General features: G+C 42.0%; 1 long non-coding RNA gene across 1 annotated transcript in view; it reads right to left on the bottom strand.

Annotated features, from left to right (window-relative positions):
• LOC129412446 (uncharacterized) overlaps positions 1-22,500 on the bottom strand; it is a 161,567-nt gene that overhangs the window by 1,012 nt on the left and 138,055 nt on the right. The gene's annotated exons all lie outside the window — the stretch shown is intronic.

Here is a 22,500-nt window from a genome sequence, read left to right as displayed (position 1 = left end):
ATGACACAGACAGGACAGAGGCTCTTTCTGCAGGAGACATGCGCAGTAGAGCCAAGTGACAGTGGAGCAGCAGATACTCACACACAAGACTAGAACCTCTGACCTGGTTTAGTCCTGGTTTAGACCTTGTTTAGATCTGATTTAGACCTGGTTTAGACCTAGTTTAGACCTGGTTTAGACCTGGTTTAGACCTTTTAGGTTAGACCTGGTTTAGACTGAGATTTAGACCTAGTTTAGACCTGGTTTAGACCTAGTTTAGACCTAGTTTAGACCTAGTTTAGACCTTGGTTAGACCTGGTTTAGACCTAGTTTTAGACCTGTTTAGACCTTGGTTTTAGACCTGGTTTAGACCTTGTTAGACCTGGTTTAGACCTGGTTTAGACCTTGGTTAGACCTGGTTAGACCTGGTTTAGACCTGATTTAGACCTGGTTTAGACCTGGTTTAGACCTAGTTTAGACCTAGTTTAGACCTTGTTAAGACCTGGTTAGACCTTGGTTAGACCTGGTTTAGACCTAGTTTAGACCTAGTTTTAGACCTTGGTTAGACCTGGTTTAGACCTGGTTTAGACCTTGGTTAGACCTTGGTTAGACCTGGTTTAGATCTGATTTAGACCTAGTTTAGACCTGGTTTAGACCTAGTTTAGACCTTGTTTAGACCTTGTTTAGACCTGGTTAGACCTAGTTTAGACTTGGTTTAGACCTGGTTTAGACCTTGGTTAGACCTGGTTTAGACCTGGTTTAGACCTTGGTTAGACCTTGGTTAGACCTGGTTTAGATCTGATTTAGACCTGGTTTAGACCTGGTTTAGACCTAGTTTAGACCTAGTTTAGACCTTGTTAAGACCTGGTTAGACCTTGGTTAGACCTGGTTTAGACCTAGTTTAGACCTGGTTTAGACCTTGGTTAGACCTGGTTTAGACCTTGCTTAGACCTGGTTTAGACCTTGTTTAGAACTGATTTAGACCTTGGTTAGACCTGGTTTTGTCCTGGTTTAGAGCTGATTTAGACCTGAAGACTCGAGCGCCCCCTGTTAGTCTGTGTGAACATTTTAATATACAAGTCGCAGGAAACACCCAAACCATGAAAAAAAAAAGTGCAACTTATAGTCTGAAAAATACGGTAATATAATTTTTTCTCACTGATACCAATCTCTTGCTTTTTTATTTCTACTTATTTATACGTTTATTGTATTATAATGTGACCTGTGAGCTTCTGTGTCCAAGTAATTTCCCTTGTGGATCAATAAAGTCTATTCCTGGACTGAAATTATCCAAATTTATGGTGTATGGAGTTAAAAAAAAAAAAACAAGCTCAACTTAAATCTGCAGGGTTTGTGTGTTAAATAAAAATGTGAGAATGAAACAAAACACAAATCCAGGTCTTTTTGTGACGAGGAAACGACATAAATTAGAAATATGGGCCCTAAATAATGCACAAAATATCAAAATAAAACATAATTTGGCCAAAAAACACCCACAAATTTTCAAATCATGTTCAGAAATTCAGTGGTCCTCGGTTTCACTTTTTATGGAGCTTATTTTTCCTTCTCTTTTATTGAAATTCTGAAATTGCCGGCAGCCAAATATTATTATAGGAACCGTGTTATTTTGCCTTTTTTGGTCGTACGTTCAGTTCTCTAAAAAGTTTATGAATGACTCGGTGACTCAGACGCGGGGCCGTGATGTAACGCGGTGTTTCCCTGTCATTCAAACTATTGTGAAATTACAAAATGAAGTCATGAAATTACAGATGCCATTGTTGCCGAGGAAGAACGGCCAAACAACTTCAGTCGCTGCGGTTTGGCGGTAATGAAAAGTTGCCCACCGTTGTCATGGCAATTAGCAAATTCCAAACAAACATTCTCTCGTTCGAATGAGTCCTCAAGATGTCACCTGTAAACACAAACGAGTCGACGCGTGTCACGTTTGATATCGCAGTACCAGTCAAATATTTGTTTTATGTATATTGTCACATTCTGCGTCACAAAAACTGGAGGGTTAAAATTTCAGGGAGTTGTTTTTTTAATCACAAAAAGTTTTATTTTAACTATTTGAAAGTTAAATGGGGGTTGGAGTTGGGGTTATTTGCCAGAGTTGATTTGGTTGAAGTCTGTGTATCATTCGTTCATTTGTTTTTCAAAATAAAACTACGAAGGAGTATAAGGGTCAGATAAAACAAATAAATAAAAAATTATGCTAGTGCTACGAGAATAAAATAAAGTTGTAACATTTCAACATTAAAGTCGTAATATTATGAGAATAAAGTCGAAGCCAGAAAAAGTCATAATTTTACAAGAATAAAGTCGAAGTTAAAATAAAGTCGTAATATTATGAGAACAAAGTTATAATATTACGAGAATGAAGTCGTAATAAAATCAAAGTCAAAGTGAAAAATGTGGCAGAAGAAGAACCTTGTTTTCAATATAAAACCAAAAATAAGAAAACGAACAACAATTTTCTTCATTATTTGCGCCTCCGGACTGAACCAGGACTGAACCAGGACTAAATGAGGTCCGGGACCAGACCGGGACTGAGACCAGGACTTAGAGAATCAGGAAGGAGCAAGTCACAGTGACGTGGTCCAATAAACACACAACTAGATCTCCTACATCAGAGTATCAGTGTTTTCAGGCGTCCACACTGTGACAGATCAGGTCTGTACTCAGATGAATTTGTGGGAGCTGGAGGCACCCGATCGTTCCGTCTCTGGAGCCGTTTTCCATCAGATTAGTGTAACGAACACTGTATCCAAAACAAAAATAACTCGAATATGAACTAGTGTGGACAGGGCCTCAGTGGAATACATGTGAAAATCAGTTCAGGTCAGTAAACACAACCAGAATTAATATGCGCGTTGTCAATTTTGGAGAAAATTAAGGGATTTTAAATGCGCCTTATAATCCGAAAAATACAGTACACAAATTACTGCCAATTTATAAAGTGAAAAATAAAGAATACAATGACATGTAGATGAAGAAAACCGGGACATTTTCTCAGTTTTCCCAGAGTTACTTTCATGGACGGAGCCCAACAGAACGACTTCCTTCCATCCACATGTTTCCAAATATCTTCTGGTTTTGTGACATAAGCGTGAAGCCGCACCACGGAACTTTTCACTTAAAAATAGACTAACAGACTACTTTTACTTTTAGTTCAGTAGAACTCCAGCTTCTGAAATGATCCAGATGATTCAAGTGAAGTGTGTGTGCTTTTTAATCTTTTCAAATGTTGTTTTTGACTTTGCTCTTCCACAGAATCTCTGGGGATTTTGCTGGTAAAGCTTTAAACACTTGACCAAATCCAGTTCCAGACACAGAAGAGGCAGCGTGTTATTTTTACACCAGATAAATGGCGTTTACAGTCGCCACTTCTGAGGAAATCCTGCGAGTCATCAAGTTATACATTTACAAGAGGAAACATACAACAATAACTGGAACAACAAACGGATCTGTCTCTTTTTATTTTGTCTCTATTTATCACTCCTGGAGTTGCCAACTCCCTGATAAATAAATAAGGGACACTTCTCGATTTGAGCTCCCGAGGCAGAAGTAGAGTAAAGAGTCACATTTAAAAGTGTTTTGGTGTTATTGTCTGTTTTGACCAGTTGAGTGTCTAAGCATGAGTCAATATAGTGGACTGGAAATGGACCAATCACAGTTTTTCTTCCAACTGTATCTGGGTAAATCAGTGACTTTTCCTGCAGGCGCTGAACTAAACAAACACCAACGAAGACCCGTGTAAATCAAGTCACGACATCTTCTGGGCCTTCGTAAAGACCCTGTGACAACAAATATAAACCAGACCACAGCGTCAAAAAACACGCCGGACGCCTCGGAGGTGTGTGAAAGAAAAACAAGGAAGAGAAAAACCCGAGGCCCGGAGCCCACGGATTGATCCTTCTGTAGTTGTTGAACAGTAGAGAATGATTATTAAACAAATACATGAAGTAAGTGAATGTGTGAAATCTGTGTATCGTTCGTTCATTGGTTTTTCAATATAAAACCAAAATGAAAAAATGAAAAATAACAGTTTTTTTCATTATTTGTCTCCAAAACGAAAATGAAAAAACAGATAACGATTCATTTTTTCATTTTTTGATTTTGTGTTTAAATGAAAAACGGAAAAAACGGATAACGGATAACGTTTCCCGTTTACGTGACTTAAACTGTGATGCCGGACTGGACCAGGACTGAAACAAGACTAAACCAGGACTAAGCCGTTTTCAGTCCTGGTCTGGTCCCAGTCTCGGTCCCAGCCTCAGTCCCGGTCTGGTCTCCGTCCCGGTCTCTGTTCCGGTCTGGTCTCGGTCTCAATCATGGTCTGATCCTGGTCTAGTCCCGGCCTCAGTCCTCATCTGGTCCTGGTCTCTGGTCTCCGTTCCCGGTCTCCGTTTCAGTCTCCATTCCGGTCTCCGTCCCAGTCTCCGTTCTGGTCTGGTCTGGTTCTCAATCATGGTCTGATCCGGGTCTTGTCCCGGCCTCAGTCCTCGTCTGGTCCCGGTCTCTGTCCCGGTCTCCGTCCCGGTCTCCGTCCGGTCTCCGTTCCGGTCTCCATTCCGGTTTCTGTCCCAGTCTCTGTTCTGGTCTCGTTCTCAATCATGGTCTGGTAATGGTCTGGGCCCGGCTTGAGTCCTGGTCTGGTCCCGGTCTCTGTCCCGGTCTCTGTCCGTCTCCGGTCTCTGTCGTCTCCCCGGTCTCCGTCCCGGTCTCCGTCCCGGTCTCCGTCCCGGTCTCCGTTCCGGTCTCCATTCCGGTCTCCGTTCCAATCTCCATTCCGGTTTCCGTCCCAGGTCTCCGTTCTGGTCTGGTCTCGTTCTCAATCATGGTCTGATCCGGGTCTTGTCCCGGCCTCAGTCCTCGTCTGGTCCCGGTCTCCGTCCCGGTCTCCGTCCCGGTCTCCGTTCCGGTCTCCATTCCGGTTTCTGTCCCAGTCTCTGTTCTGGTCTCGTTCTCAATCATGGTCTGGTAATGGTCTGGGCCCGGCTTGAGTCCTGGTCTGGTCCTGGTCTCAGTACCAGTCTGGTCCAGGACCTGGTTCAGTCCTGGTTCAGTCCGGTATCGCAGTTTAAGTCAAAGAAGTTGTAAACAGCCATTATCCGTTTTTTCCATACACAACACCAAATCAAAAACTGAAAAAACAAAACCGTTATCCGTTTTTTCATTTTGGTTTTGGAGACAAATAATAAAGAAAATTGTTGTTTTTTCATTTTCTTATTTTTGTTTTTTTTATTGAAAAACGAATGAACGAATGACACACAGATACACGATTCCGTTTTTCAAGAAGAATAAATAAACGTTTACATGATCGAGGAATGAATCAATTTGGCTTTAAAATCGGAATAAACCACGCACTTTCTTCGGAATTACGTCTAATTCCGAATAATCTCTTTCATTAATGAAGTGTTTACGTGGTCTTTTTAAAGCGGAATTAATTTTTATCCCAAATTAAAATATTTATAATCAGAATCAAAGCTCTGATGTAAACGTGGCAAGTGTCTCCCTCTTCTTTCTCCTCTTCTTCTCTTTCTCTGAATCACTCTGTTTTCTTTCATTACTCAACACCGACACAATACGTCCCTTTTAGTTTCCTCAATGACGCGTCGCCTCCAAAAATCCCCCCTCTTCGTTCCCATGATTGGTTCCTACCCCCAGATTTTTTTCTCACGCAGGTGGCATCTGAGTCACCGAAGATTTCATGCAGGACAGGAAGTGGTGGGAGGGACTACAGGTGCTCGGTTTGGACGCAATTCAGAAGAAGAGCGAGTAGGGAGTGGACAGATTGTCGTAATGAAGAGGATTTTCCCCTTTAAAGTTACAAATGATCCACCTACAAAAGAAAATTGTGTAATATTTTCCCAGAAGAGACCATTTATTATCATGTGGGCTTTGTTTTGAGCTGGAAAAATATGGGAATTTTGAGGTTAGTCACAGATTATTTTCAAGTTACAAATCGGAGTTCCAGATTTGCGAGGTCCCGGGTTCGACTCCAGGGCAAAGTCAGGGGTTTTCTGCTTTTGAGTTTGCATGTTCTGCGTGCGTCTGGGCTCCGCGCCGTCAACGGAAGATGAATCAGACGCGCAACACATGTTCAAGTCTAGACCTTTACGAGCTGTTTGCAAATTTGGCTTTTTATTCGTGGGATTCAAGCGTAAAACCGTGACCGTGTTCCAGATACGGAGTGAGCACGGACGCGCTTCTGGCTCCAGTTCAGTTTCTATTGAAAAGCTGGCTCCCGTTTCTCTGTACCTGCTGCTGTGAGCCTCGTTGTTTTGGTCTTAAAATGTTCGTTAGGTTGCGTCATTTGCCCCGATGTCAGAAATTCAACTTGTATCCAATTTTAAAATGGGACAATACCAAATCAAAGAAAATCTGTGGAATTGGCTCACTTATACATACTTTTTGGTCATGTCCTAACCTTAACAAATATTGGACTTGATCCCTATAGCAACGGTACCTACGCCGCCATGACACCGGGCGCGATATGTCATTGACTTCAGCAGCATCGGAGAAACATGGGCAGGTTTTGTTGTGTATTTGGTTGTTCTAGATCAGGGGCCTCAAACTCTAATGACCTGGGGGCCACATTAGATAAAGTCTGAGTGAGGCTGGGCCGCATTGAGTATTCGATAAATAGCGGTTGCACGAAAAAAACGCCGTATGTGCACGTGTACTCGTTTTAACAGATCCACTTAGACTCGTTGATTCACATCTGCTGTAAGTTGAGTTTTGGGATGTAAACTGCGTTAATAATCTGTTGTTGTGAATCTGCATGGGCACCGATTGCAGCTTCATCTGTCAGTGTGGCCCGCGGTCGGGGGTAGGGGGGCCGCACTGACATTATTCTTTGGAATTAAGTGGAGGGCTGCAAAAAATCCTTCCAAGGGCCGCAGTTGGCCCCCGGGCCGCGAGTCTGAGACCCCTGTTCTAGACGCTCTGAAAAGGATCGTTTCTTCAGTGTTCCTTTGGAAATGACTCATCAGGAGCTCAAACAAGGGAATTATCGGAAAAAAAAAAGGGAATTATGTCTAGAGAACATAAACCGCGAAGAGATTTCCTGTGGCACCATCAAGACACACTCACGTCACTTTCATCAAGGTATTTGTTATTTAAATAGTTTCATAGATTTATTTAATGAGAGAAGCACATTTACTGAACTAAAATGTAAAAAGAAAACATTTGCAGTGTGAGTGTGAGTAGAAACTGTATCTTCCAGCACATATAAACATGTCACTCGTCGTAGGACCATGTTTTCTTTATTGTCTTGTTTATCCACAACTATGTCTTCTAGAATTAATCGATTTTTTGCGAGCGGATCTTTCTAACGTTCGCGAGGATCTTTTCACGGCCGATTCTTTCGAGGTTCGGCTCACAGACTCTTCGACTCGTGCCCCATGTTGATCGTAGGAGCCCAGTGTGGGTTCGTTGAATCGTAAACTAGTGCGGGTTTTCCTGGATAAATTAATGACATTTTAGTTCAGTAAATGTGCTTCTTTCATTAAATAAGCTATGAAACAATTTAAATAGCAAATACGTTGATGAAACTTCAGGTGTCTTGATGGTACCATTGGAAATCTCTTCGTGGTTTATGTTCTCTAGCCATAATCCGTGTCTTTTTTTCAAGCTGGGGGTTTTATTTTGCTATTTTGTCTGTAAATCAAGATATAAACATTAATAGTGAACAAAGAAGCCGTGACAAAAATGAAGAAAAGCACAGAAACACAGAATGAATTGGTTGCTATGACACTTGCAGGTGGAATTCCAAATGTGGCACTTTGCTTCAAATTCGCTCCTATAACTCCAAGCTTCGATGAGCTTCATTTGACTGGAGCTACGGGGACGTCACACTCACTAATAATAACTAATAATACATTTTATTTATATAGCACTTTTCTCAAAGACACTGTACAAAGAAAATGATTTAACAATGTTTAAAAATTAGGTAATGTGACAAACTATATGCATGATTTAAAAGTCTTAGTCCACTTTTTTATACAGTCTGTGTTTCAAACTTTTCACCAACTCTGTGACATCATTTATTTACTCGACTGAACGACAAACTCCAGCAGCTGAATCGTCCTCGTATTTTCTTTTATTTTTACTCTCCGTCTTTTGCTCTCGTCATATTTTCTGTGTTGCGTCAGTGTCCAGACTGAGCTCCATAAAGATCACACCGACTTCACAGAACATTCACACACACGGGACCAAAAACTCACCCGGTCTAACCTCGGACTAAACCTGGTCTAACCTCGGACTAAACCTGGTCTAACCCTCGGACTAAACCTGGTCTAACCTCGGACTAAACCTGGTCTAACCTCGGACTAAACCTGGTCTAACCTCGGACTAAACCTGGTCTAACCCTCGGACTAAACCTGGTCTAACCTCGGACTAAACCCGGTCTAACCCCGGACTAAACCCGGTCTAACCTCGGACTAAACCCGGTCTAACCTCGGACTAAACCCGGTCTAACCCCGGACTAAACCCGGTCTAACCCTCGGACTAAACCCGGTCTAACCCCGGACTAAACCCGGTCTAACCCCCGGACTAAACCTGGTCTAACCCTCGGACTAAACCCGGTCTAACCCTCGGACTAAACCTGGTCTAACCCCGGACTAAACCCGGTCTAACCCTCGGACTAAACCTGGTCTAACCCCGGACTAAACCCGGTCTAACACCTGGACTGAACCTGGTCTAACCCTCAAACTAAACCCGGTCTAACCCCCGGACTAAACCCGGTCTAACACCTGGACTGAACCTGGTCAAACCCTCGGACTAAACCTGGTCTAACCCCGGACTAAACCTGGTCTAACCCTCGGACTAAACCTGGTCTAACCCTCGGACTAAACCAGGTCTAACCCTCGGACTAAACCCGGTCTAACACCTGGACTGAACCTGGTCTAACCCTCAAACTAAACCTGGTCTAACCCCGGACTAAACCCGGTCTAACCCTCGGACTAAACCCGGTCTAACCCTCGGACTAAACCCGGTCTAACCCCCGGACTAAACCCGGTCTAACCCTCGGACTAAACCCGGTCTAACCCTCGGACTAAACCCGGTCTAACCCCGGACTAAACCTGGTCTAACCCTCGGACTAAACCTGGTCAAACTCCCGGACTAAACCCGGTCTAACCCCGGACTAAACCTGGTCTAACCCTCGGACTAAACCTGGTCAAACTAACCCCGGACTAAACCCGGTCTAACTCCTGGTCTGGATATGGACTACTGTTGTTTAATGCCTCACTGTGGAATATTACAGGCAAAGCAAGAAAATATGATCCACATGGAGACAAACATGTGGTAGAAAAGGTAGAGAATAGAGCAATAAGGCTTCAATAAAATAAACATGGACCAAACCAGGACTAAACCAGGACCAAACCAGGACCAAACCAGGACTAAACCAGGACCAAACCAGGACCAAACCAGGACCAAACCAGGACCAAACCAGGACTAAACCAGGACCAAACCAGGACTAAACCAGGACCAAACCAGGACCAAACCAGGACTAAACCAGGATTAAACCAGGATTAAACCAGGATTAAACTAGGACCACACTAGGCCTAAACCAGGACTAAACAAATACCAAGTAACCAGGTCCGGGACCAGACAGGAACCAGACCAGGACTGAGACCAGGACTGAGACCGGGATGAGACCAGAACTGAGATCAGGACCAGACCAGGACTGAGTCTGGGACCAGGACCGAGACCAGGACTTAGACCGGGACCAGACCAGAACTGAGACCAGGACCAGACCGTGATTGAGACCGGGACCAGACCAGGACTTAGACCGGGACCAGACCAGGACCGAGTCTGGGACCAGGACCGAGACCAGGACCGAGACCAGGACTTAGACCGGGACCAGACCAGGACCAAGTCTGGGACCAGGACCGAGACCAGGACTTAGACCGAGACCAGACCAGAACTGAGACCAGGACCAGACCGTGATTGAGACCGGGACCAGACCAGGACCGAGACTGGGACCAGACCAGGACCAGGACTTAGACTGAGACCAGACCAGAACTAAGTGAGACCAGGACCAGACCAGCACTGAGTCTGGGACCAGGACCAAGACCAGGACTTAGAGCGAGACCAGACCAGAACTGAGACAAGGACCAGACCAGGACCGAGTCTGGGACCAGATCAGAACTGAGACCGGGACACAGACTGTGACCGCACCAGGACCAGACCAGACCAGGAATGAGACCAGGACCAGACCAGAACTGAGACTGGGACTGACACCAGGACCAGACCGGGACAGAGGCCGTGATTGAGACCGGGACAGAGACTGGGGCCAGACCGGGACTGAAAACGGTTAGAAAAAACAGAAAAAACTAATCATTTTTGGAGCCAAATAATGAAGAAAATAGATGTTTTTTCATTTTCAAATTTTTGGTTTTATTTTGAAAAACAAATGAACGAACGATACATGGATTCAGGTCGCGTAGGGGCAAAAAAAAATCAGATTTGGGTCACTTCAGGCAGCAGTCTGAACGTAGCCTTAGACGTCAATGTTTCAATAGCGTCGTGTAACTGAGCGAGCCCTAAACCAGGACTGAAAACTAAAACATTTCTCCCAACTTTTAAATCTGGGTCATGTTAAACCCGTCCCTCCGTCAAACTGTGGACGTGATATTTAAAAACGATGAGCCTTAAACCTGCTTTCAAACGGCGCATTAAGCAGATTTATTGTAAACGGCGGTGACCGGCTCGGCTCTGTTAGTAAACCTGGGGCTCTGCGTTCTCTCCGTTAGCGACAGGGCTAACGCGGGGTCACGCTAGCCCCCGTCTCAGAGATATACAACCGTAGCGTGTGTTGCGTAACATGCTAACCCCCGGGCTAATGCCGCTTAAGGAGGTATGTGCAGATCATAAAGAAAGTATGGCTCAAATCTGTCAGTGTCCGAGGCTGTGACCTTAAAACTCGATTTGCATAAAGTGATGAAAGGTGAACGCGAGCGCACCTTTCCAGTAAGTTAGCGATAAATGCTTAATAGCCTGTTTCGAGTTGTGTTTAAGGCAACGTAAATCAACTTTACAGCGTGTTTTTAAAGTTATTTCCTCGTCAAAAACATGTCAGAAGAGGTTTAAGATGTCATCCAGGTATGTTTGAGTAATCTAGCGATCTCTCCTGGGCCCTATGCAAGCCCTCCGTACGGTCAGCTGTACGAGGCTCCGCCCACAAGCCGCATCGTCCAGAATATAATGCAAAAGTGTAAACTATGACTTCACAAACCTGACGCGATGTGCAGTGGTTTGAAAAGTCAGATGTACAGTTGACTGTGTTGTGACAGCGCTCTGAAGGGGGAGTGACTTAGCACAGTGACATGGTGAACTAAATATGTGTGTGCAATTTATTCCCCATAGAAGTAAAATATTGTAATTAATTGTAGTTTAAATGGTTGAATGTAAAGAAACTTTGATATTACTACAATTACAATAACTACTACTACAACTACAACAATTACTACTACCACTACTACTGCCACTAGTATTACAGCAACTACTACTACTACTACAACTACTACAGTTACTACTATAACTACTACTACTGCTACTACTACTATTACTACTACTACTACTCTACTATTACAACTACTACAACAAGTACTACCACAACAACTAGTACTACTACTATTATAAGTAATAGTACTATAAGTACTATTACAACAACTACAACTACTACAACTACAACTACAACTACTACAACTACAAAAACAACAACAACTACTACTACAACTACTACTACTACTAAACTACTACTACAACTACTACTACTACTACTACTACAATAACTACAACTACTACTACAACAAGTACTACCACAACAACTACTACGACGATGACAATTACAACAGCAACTACTACTACCACTACTGCTGCCACTAGTACTACAACTACTACTACTACAACAACTATGACAACAAGTACTACTACTACAACTACTATAACAAGTACTACTCCAACAACAACTACTACTACTACTACTACTACAAGAACTACTACTATTACCACTACTACCACTACTACTACTGCTACTAGCACTACAACTACTATTACAACTACGACTGCTACAACAACTACTACAACAAGTATTACTACTACTATTGCTACAACTACTACTACTGTTACAATTACTGCTACAACTACAACTACTACCAATCAAGCATATACTATTCGGGTATTTTTCCATCAGTGATTCATGTTGATTTAGTCTTTTAAACCAGATGCCCTCCCGTTTTCAGTCTGGATTAAACGGTACATTCACACAGTGTGTCTGGGGGAAGTTTCTCTCAGTGTTGGGAGGTTGTGGGTTAGACTCCTGATTCTTTATGTTACAATTTCCTCGAAAAAACAGTTATATAAGACTCAATTAGGTCTAAATGTTGAACCTGGCACCGGCTCTGGACCAGCAGATACACGTCCTGGTTTATTCTGTCAACAGTGCACTCACGGAGACCAGACCTGAACCAGGACTTGGCCCCAAAATCACAAAACTTCACCTTAAATCCCCCATGTTGTGACTCTCGCAGAAGATTTGATTTGAGGAGGTTTACTCTACAGAGGCGGAGTAGACAAAAACTGTACCTAAAAAGAAACTGTTGGGACATAACATCTGATTTAAAGTCAGAAGTGAATGAAATTTGAAGAGCAAAACAAAAACAAAAAAAAAACCTTTTCCTGTTTTCAAAGGATATACAGAAAAATGAGACAAACTGAATCAGGTCTGAAGGAGCGGAGCAAGAAAAACAAATGTTGAAATCATTTCTTAGACAAATTGGTTTAGTCCTAGTTAATCCTGTATAAAAAAAAAGTTTCAGAAGGACGTCCAGAGGATAAAACACAGTCGATAGAACACGGTGGTGCTCTTTGGGGAAGGTAATCAGTTTAAAGATACAAAAAACCCACTGGACTCACTGGTTAAAATAAAATGGCATGTCTTAATGGACGACTTACACAATGACGACACGTTTCAGCCTATGACTTTGCTCAAGAGACAAACATCTTTAAACTGGTATCCCTAGTTAATCCTGGTTTAGTTTCAGGGCACTTTAACACTGCTTGTTAGATTATTTGGTCTGCAACAGGCAATAGAATTGTTCTTCTGTAGCATATAGGCCCCGTCCACACTAGTTCGTATTCAAATTGTTTTCGTTGTGGGTGCAGTGTTCGTTCACACTAATCCGATGGAAAACGGCTCCAGAGACGGAACGATCTGATGCCTCCAGCTCCCACAAATTCATCTGAGTACAGATCTGATCCGGCACCGTGTGGACGCCTGAAAACACTGATACTCTGACGTAGATCTATGCGCCGCGAAGTAATTCACCACCAAACCACTAAGAGGCTTGAATATATTCATATATATGGTCTGTGTGTACGACTTGCAGACATCTAACCTTTGAAAAGTTTAACATGAACCATCTCCAATGCGATAGAAGCACTGAACACACTCACCATCAGCAGCACATCCTCTGTCACAGAAAGAACACTCATATTCCACTGAGTCGTGTCCTTTAGTCCAACAGAAGTTGAACCACATCATCGCACAATAGCGAGCTGTTTTTTGAGCGCTCAGTTTATGCAAATGAGCCATGTGGTTTTAAGTTTCATTTCTGTAAAATGTAAACAAATCTGCTCAAAGCTGCGTGGATAGAGAAGACTTGCAGACACAGACATGATGTGCGTGGACACAAATCGTTTTCTATACGGTGATACGCAGATTCGTTTCAGTGTAAACGGGGTCATAGACTCCAGCGTGGTCTTTTCACATCAGAAAACAAACCAAATCTGCACTTGGGGGTTCCTGATTGATGGCAAACTGACCCTCAGACAGGTGTCGCCGGTGAGGAACTCGGGGCCGCAAGGTGAGTTCGAAGTGTCAATGATCAGTGTTTCCTGCAGGTCACTTTAGTTCTGGCAGCTGCGTTCTTCATCAACGCACGAGCCGAGTCATCCACCCCTAAGAGTTGTTTGTTTGTCTTGTTTTGGGTTGAGACCAAACTCTCTGACAGGGCTGGTCTGAGGAGTGTGGAGACGACGGAGGCCGAATGCGGGAGACATTAGATACCCGCAGGCCAGGCTACCCCCGGACCGCGCTGGGCTTCGTTACGGTTTCAGGTATCAGGACGGGCCCTGCGCAGACCGTTGGGTGACCACAGGCGAAAGGACCGACATAAAGCTCTGCGCCACATGAGTCTAAGCCCAACCATTGCCCAATCGCTCTTTGTAGACACTTTGCTCTGCCGGTTTGGGATCCCGTCTGACCAAACATCCATGAGAACTTGAATCTCTTCAGAGCCCCACATTTGGCCACGGTTTGAGGTTCGCCCGATGTCGTCTTCACTCACCGCAAACAGGAAATTAAATAATTAGTCTCCCCACCTATGATGCATTTGGAATAGTTGGTTTGGACCTACTGTCTCCGGTTTGGACCCGAAGGACCACACCGGAGTTTGCAATTTGGTGCGGAGTCAAGTGGACCAAGACCACCTTTTCTTTTTCTTTTTTTTTGAGGTCTGGTCCACTTGTTGAACACAGTTTTACATAAGAGACAAGCTCAGGAGTTGATTCATGTCTTGACTCTGGGGGATTTCTCATTTAAAATTATGGCCTTTTTTAAAATTGTGTATTCGTAGAACTGCATTTACTCAAAAGCATATTCTTAGAAATGATTTGTAAGTGAATAGCATGAAATTACAGTCATTTATTCCACATTATTATTACATTATGTTTCTATGAATGCGGCTGCAGCTGCTTCTAAATTTACAACCAAATCACCGTACGTCTGTCATGAGTGAGCTGCAAATCAATAACATGGACATGAGCAGGTGGTGGAAGGTACAACTAGCATGCTAATCCCCAGTTTGCACCAAAGCAGAAACAGGTATCGCTTTTTATTTCAACGAGTCGGACAAGCTACACCAGCATCTCCGGGTTTGTTTTTTGTTTTTTTCAGGGAATAATGACGCGGTGTCCAAATAAACTTCCGATGCCCTTTCAAAACACTTTCTCTAAAACCACTACAGTCACGTAAACATCGTACATCGCATCAGGAGCTCGGGAAATGACTGGCGGTGGACTACGGAAAAGTTTAAAGTTACAGTTACACTTAATGATGTAAAACCGCAACTTTACAAGAACAAGCTCTGAAGGAAAAGGTGTGTGTGGAGCTGACGACGAAAGTGAAATTAAATAGTGAGTAAACAAATTAATGCGAGCGCCGCAGACACTGAAGCGTCATCTCTCTGGGCAACGTTTGTTTTGTGGTTTAAAACAGAATTCATTCAATCAACACAGAATATGCAGCAATATAAAATAGTTTAGTGTTTATACGTGTAAATAGATACAGGCCGGTGGCACAGTAGCTGCGGTGTTGTCTCTGCTGTCCATAGATTTTTTTTCACAACCCTCTTTAGGTTTGCGGAACTTTCGGTTAATGGTTTTCTGTGGCAAAATATCTGTGTAAATGTCTGACGTATTCTCCAGCAACTTCATAAATCTTCAACCGACAAGGTTGGACAAAGGATAGATATTCTTCCATGAAGAATTTATCCACAATTATCAAGGGAAGAAAGACGAAAGCTTAAAGGAGAACGACGATGATGCATTAGTAATGTATCGTTACGGTATTCTAGAGACGTCTCGCATTTGAACTGCACAAATCTATCAAAATCTATGCTTATATCGACATCACAAAATTGATTTTTTATTATAATTCTAGAATCAGTCTGAGGTCCTTATGTTTTATTTATGACCATAACCTTAGTTCACTAATGCGTCGTCATCGTTCGCCTTTAAACTTTTGTCTTTCTCTTTCGTCTTCTATTTTTTAATGAATAAAAAATAAGTAACTTGTTAACTTAGACTGACTCTACAATTAAAATTTTAAATCAGTTTCATGGTGTCAGTATTTAGCCAGGCTTCGCTCAATTTCATTTCTCTCCAGTGACTAGGTCAGGAATCCGAAGACACTAGACCAGGAGTTCTTAACTTTTTCAATCTTGGGGCCCGACTTTTTCTGAAGAAAGTAACCTGGGCCCTTTCTCCTGTTGAATGTGTTATATTATTGTACTGAGTGTGGGGCCCTGTGGTTAAGAATCACTGCACTAGACGGTTTGCAAGAACCCCGGAAATTGTAGACCGCACCTCGACCGATCAGCGAAGAGCTGTGAAGCAATTACTTGGACAACACTGAGCATTATGTATGTCTCAACCAAATAGTAGCGATTGGTCGAGCAAACGAATCCTGATCCTGCGAGGTCAGACGGTTTCCAAAAAGTCAAACCAGCTGATGCATCAGACTATTCGATATTTGAATAGATAGACAGATTTGTGTAGTTCCAATGACATCTCTAGCATGATCAGAACTTTAGTTTTGCTCAGTAGTTCTCTCATCCTAATCGTTGGTCTCCTTTAAGTTTTCGTCTTTCTTTCCTTGATAGTTGTGGATAAATTCTTCATGATTCTTCATGTTTAACCTTTGTGGACCTTGTTGGATGAAGATTTTTGGTGATGGGTCAGATTTATGAAGCTTCTGGAGAACGTGCCAGACATTTACGCAGATATTTTACCACAGAAAACCAGAAGATAAGGCCCATTGCAGCTTTGGCTTTGTTACATGTTTCTGAAGCTTCTGGTGTAAATTCCAGATAACACACACATGCTTATCGGCCAATAAACGTGTCATAACAGAAGCAGATACTTCACAGCCGACTTATTTTGACCCCGAGACCTGTTTATACAATAATCTGTACTGGGGATAGACAGATTTTGGGGGAAAATCTAGTACTGGCCCTTTAATCTCCCCTGACAACAAATCTCTGAGGTAGTTTCCGTTCGCTTACAGCCCGTGACTAATTACTCTGTTTTTGTTTGGACTTTTCGAGCTGCTCCCGACTGCTTCTGTGGACTCGAATAGTTTAGTACAATTGCGGTCATTAAACGCTCTATAACGCCGGTCGACTCTTCTGGTAAATGATGCTAGACCGGTCCACGGTTTAACTCATGTAGTTTTACGAGTCTCTTTTTGTCGTGATGCACACAGAAACGTCTCCGCGCTCGCGTCATACAAACGGTTATCTTCACATACGCAGAGGTCGGGGTCCGTGATGGGGCTGTAAGTCATCAGGGTTTGGACAATACTGTTTTATGAGGGAGTTTTAAGGTCGTGATTTACGGACAAAATGGCAAAATAACAACAGCAGGATCGTGTAGAGCGAGTTAATATGAACATTTTAAGGCCAGAGAGGGGAGATGTTTTTTCCGTGCAAAGTCAATTGGAGTCTGAGTCAACGAACATGGAGACAAGGAGATGTTAGGACAAGCTTTTTGGTGTTTTTTTTTGAACAACAAAAACAAAAACATAAAAAGGAAAGAAAAGGAGTTTCAGTTGTGAATTGGCCGCAGTGTGTCAATGTAGTGTGGCCTAGCGGTGTGTTTATGTTGCACTACCATATTACTTTTGTTTAATTTGGTCAGATTTGTGTTGGTGTGTCTGGTCCGGGGAAAACGTGGGCTTTTTTTGGTTGTTGTTGTTGTTATGCATTTGTTGTGGGTGTTGCTTTATGTTGTTTTGTCTTTTGTTTTATGCTGATTATTGTAATTGTTATAATGTTGATCGTTGTATTTTTTTTATGTTGTCCTTAATAAAAATTTTTTTTTTTAAAAACACCTGAAATTCTAATAATTCAAGTTCAAATTAAGATTGATTTAAAGACACAGTTGCCACATTTACGAGAGCTTTAATTCTGAAAAAAATAATGTAATTCTGCTTTAAAAAGATCATGTAAACACTTACTTCCGAAGTAAGTGGGTGGTTTTTTTTTCGATTTTACAGCCGAATTAATACACTAGACCAGGGGTGTCAAACTCATTTTGGTCCGGGGGCCGTATCCAACCGACTTTGATCCCAAAGGGGCCGGATCAGAAAACTCATGTCATATAAACCCCAAAAATAACAATAAGTTCAAATATTTGTGCAGAGAAACACAAATCTATTACAGAAATCTTTTTTAATTGATGAACTCTTTTTTTTTTTTTTTTTTTACAAAATATTATAATATTATGAACAACCTGAAACTTTAAGAAAAATGTAATTTCAACGCAATGTTTTAAACATGAACTTGTATGTAAATAGGAATAAGTCAATTTTTCTTTTGGAAAATCCTGCACTCGGCTCCACTTTTCTCATGTTGGACATTTTTCTGATGAGGGTGTCACGGTCAACAGTCAAAACGATCGTCCTTTAAGAGCGTTTGGAAAGAGACAAGTCTTCATTTGTGCTGCTCTGGTGGGAGGGGCCACGTACAGAGACGCTGGAGACGCTGCTGTGATAAACACCACAGAAAATTAACAATATTTTAATAGAAAATATAATTAAAATATTTTAATAGAAAATCAGCCGAGGGCCAGATTAAAGGTCTTGGAGGGCCGAATCTGGCCCCTGGGCCTTATGTTTGACACCTGTGCACTAGACAGTTCGCAAAAACCCTGGAAGTGCAAGTTCAGGTACCAGACAATCAGCGAAGAGTCAGACATTCTGTGTTGTCAGTGATTCCCAAGATCGAGGATTCAGAGCTGGAACAAAGAGAATGTTTGGTGAATTTTATCAAGGGGAAAGACGTTATTGTCCTTCTTCCTACGGGATTTGGGAAAAGCTTAATATACCAGTTAGCCTCATTAGTTGTGCATTACATACGTCATGACCAAATAGCAGCGATTGGTTAAATAAAAAAAAGTACCCGCCTACCGTCGAGCGAAAGAATCCTAATGCTGCGAGGTCAGACGGTTTCTACGAAGTGAAACCGGCTGAAGAATCAGACTAGTAAGTAGTAGTAGTTTATTCTTCTTAAAAATAATCCCGGTCGTTCAGCTCATGCTCGTTGCGTCGCCCTTCGATCCGGCTCCACCAGTCCTGGCTTCGGACTTTCCTCCACGTCTCTTTGGATTTGTGAGAGGGATGCGGGAGTGGGCTGAGGTAGAGCAGCCTCACACTCACTTTGTCTTCTTCCTCCCTTCTTCGACACTCTTCCCGCAATTGCACAATTATCATCAGAAAAAGTTTGGATGGTGTTTGTGTCCGTGGCGTAACGACAAACCGAGATGACAGAAAAGCCGGTAGCAGCTGAAGTGTGCGTTTTCTTCCGGTCGACGTACGTTCGTGTCTCTGTCCAATCAGAACCCTTCCACTGAGCGGAATTAAATAAAGATGATTTAACGAGTTTTCCATGTAAACCTCGATTCTGAATTATTATTTCCATGTAAACTTGAAGGAGAACATTTTAATTCTGAACTATTTAATTCAGAATTCAGAGTTACATCGAGCAGCTTTAACTTCTTTACTCTTCTAGCAGGTACTATAGTTTGAAAATATCTTGTTTTAGGTCAAATAATGTTTGTCTCGAAAATTAGAAATCAGGTTAAAGGTCCTGTACCGTTCTTCCGAAATATTTCCAATCCATTCCAACTTTATTTGTACAGCACATTTTATAATAAAACAGACAAAAGGTCAGGTCTTGGTCAAAATAAATCCACCGTGAACTGTCTGCGTTTAATTATAAAGTGTTTTGTTGTTCGATAATCAGGAAGCGAGCGTTGGCGTGCGAGTTGATATTATTAGTATTACCGGTCGGTGAAAGTTGAGAAAAGATCTTATAAACTCATCATGGTGAATTAATTAAGATCTTCTGAATGAAAAAAAAGTTAAAAGAGGAAGAACTTTAAATGACCCACATTAAACTGTTTTCTGATTTATGTTTTTAAAGTTGTTTCCTCGTCACAAACAGACCTGGACTTGTGTTTTGTTTTGTTTCATTCACACATGTTTAACACACAAAACCTGCAGATTTATTTACGCTGAGTTCTTCTCTCAAATTAAAAACACTCTCTTCCACCTTGTGATGTCAATATGTGGTGATACAGGAAGTGCTCCACTGTGTTTTTAAACTCCACACACCCTCACTAGAATCATTTGGATCATTTCGTCTCATCTGGAATTGCCGATCTACACCGAACTAAAGGTAAAAGGAGCCGTGAACTTGAAAAAAACTACCGCTTCATCACATCACAATTATATACATTATGTAACGGATAATACTCCCTACAACTGTACAACAACTCACCCTCATGTAACCCATATCATCATATCATTGTTGCACTGTCTTCTTATGATTCTATATTTTATGGTTAGACCTGGTTTAGACCTGGTTTAGATCTTGGTCAGAACTGGTTTAGACCTGGTTTAGACTCTTGGTTTAGAACTGGTTTAGACCTGGTTTAGGCCTGGTTTAGACCTGGTTTAGACCTTGTTTAGACCTGGTTTAGACCTTGGTTAGAGCTGGTTTAGGCCTGGTTTAGACCTGGTTTAGACCTGGTTTAGACCTTGGTTAGACCTGGTTTAGACCTTGGTTAGAGCTGGTTTAGACCTGGTTTAGACCTGGTTTAGATCTTGGTCAGAACTGGTTTAGACCTGGTTTAGGCCTTGTTTAGACCTGGTTTAGACCTGGTTTAGGCCTTGGTTAGACCTGGTTTAGACCTGGTTTAGACCTGGTTTTAGAACTGATTTAGACCTGGTTTAGACCTAGTTTAGATCTGGTTTAGACTTTGGTTAGATGTGGTTTGCACCTAGTTTAGACCTTGGTTTAGACCTGGTTTAGACCTTGGTTAGGGTTAGACCTGGTTTAGACCTGGTTTAGAACCTATTTAGACCTTGGCTAGACCTGAAGACTAGAGCGCCCCCGTCAGTGTGAACATTTTAACACTTATGTCACAGGAAACACCCAAACCATGAAAAAAAAAAAAGTGCCACTTATAGCCCAAAAAATACGGTAGTTAGAATTGATTAAAACCATTTATATTTTTACTCTTTATTATTATATTATATTGTGATGTGTGAGCGTCTGTGTCCAAATTATTTCTGTTGTGGATCAGTAAAGTTCGTCTAAGTCTAAGTCACAAGATGGAACGGATCATTTGGAGCTTTTCCGATGAAAACAGACAGAAACAAAACACAACACTGGGTAAAAATTTGAGGAGGAAACATTCTTCCTTGGCTCACGAGACGACTAAAGGTCTTGTATTAAGTATCACACATTAGTTTTCTGAATTATTAATGTTTTGTTTTTGTAAATAAATCTCTCTCTTGCATCATCCTCCTCCTCCTCCTCTCGATCTCAGACAGTAAACTTGTTTTTGTGTCTGTAGATTTCCTTTCACTCTGGTGTTGAACGTGACTTCACTCTCTCGTGTCTCTGATAATGTGCAGTTTGGTCTTTGGTCTGACTGAGACGCGGCTGTAAACAGAGTCACGCAACAACGGAGCGACGTGTCCTGCTCAACGGCACAACACCAGCCAGTCTGCATGGGTCCTGGACGTTTATGATGGTTTAGCAACTGTCTGGACCCAAAGAATTATTCAGTCCTGGTTTAATCCCGGTTTAGTCTTGTTTAAGTCCTTTTTTAGTCCTTTATGGTATATGGTCCTGTTTTAGTCCTGGTTTAATCTTGGTTTAGTCCTGTTTTGGTCCTGGTTCGGTCCTTTTCTGGTCCTTCATGGATGGTATAGATATAGTCCTGGTTTGGTCTTGGTTTAGTCCTGGTTTAGTCCTTTTTTTAATCCTTCATGGTATAGATATAGTCCTGGTTTAGTCCTGTTTTGGTCTTGGTTTAGTCCTGATTTAGTCTTGTTTGGGTCTTTCTTATATGGTCCTGTTTTAGTCCTGGTTCAGTTCTTTTTTTAGTCTTTCATAGTCCTGGTTTGGTCCTGTTTTGGTCCTGGTTTAGTCCTTTTTTGAGTCCTTCATGGTATAGATATAGTCCTGGTTTAGTCCTGTTTTGGTCCTGTTTAGTCCTGTTTTAGTCCTGTTTTAGTCCTAGTTAAGTCCTTTTTTAGTCTTTCTGGTCCTGGTAGTCAGTTTAGTCCAGTTTTTAGTCCTGTTTTAGTCCTGTTTTAGTCCTGTTTTAGTCCTGTTTTAGTCCTAGTTAAGTCCTTTTTTAGTCTTTCATGGTCCAGATATAGTCCTGGTTTAGTCCTGTTTGGGTCTTTCTTATATGGTCCTTTTTTAATCCTGTTTTAGTCCTGGTTCAGTTCTTTTTTTAGTCTTTCATAATCCTGGTTTGGTCCTGGTTTAGTCCAGTTTTAGTCCAGTTTTTTAGTCCTGTTTTGGTCCTGGTTTAGTCCTGTTTTAGTCCTAGTTAAGTCCTTTTTTAGTCTTTCATGGTCCAGATATAGTCCTGGTTTAGTCCTGTTTGGGTCTTTCTTATATGGTCCTTTTTTAATCCTTGTTTTAGTCCTGGTTCAGTTCTTTTTTTAGTCTTTCATAGTCCTGGTTTGGTCCTGGTTTGGTCCTGGTTTTAGTCCTGGGTTTTAGTCCAGTTTTAGTCCCAGTTTTATTCCTGTTTTAGTCCTGTTTTTGGTCCTGGTTTTAGTCCTGGTTTAGTCAGTCCTGTTTTAGTCCTTTTAGTCCTGTTTTAGTCTTGTTTTAGTCCTAGTTAAGTCCTTTTTTAGTCCTT

This window comes from Boleophthalmus pectinirostris, unplaced genomic scaffold, assembly GCF_026225935.1.
Source record: "Boleophthalmus pectinirostris isolate CB_2022bp ecotype Guang Dong unplaced genomic scaffold, ASM2622593v1 HiC_scaffold_11, whole genome shotgun sequence".
NCBI classification, from domain to species: domain Eukaryota; kingdom Metazoa; phylum Chordata; class Actinopteri; order Gobiiformes; family Gobiidae; genus Boleophthalmus; species Boleophthalmus pectinirostris.
The sequence above is the reverse complement of the archived record's forward strand: the minus strand, read 5'-3'. Positions and strand labels throughout refer to the sequence as shown.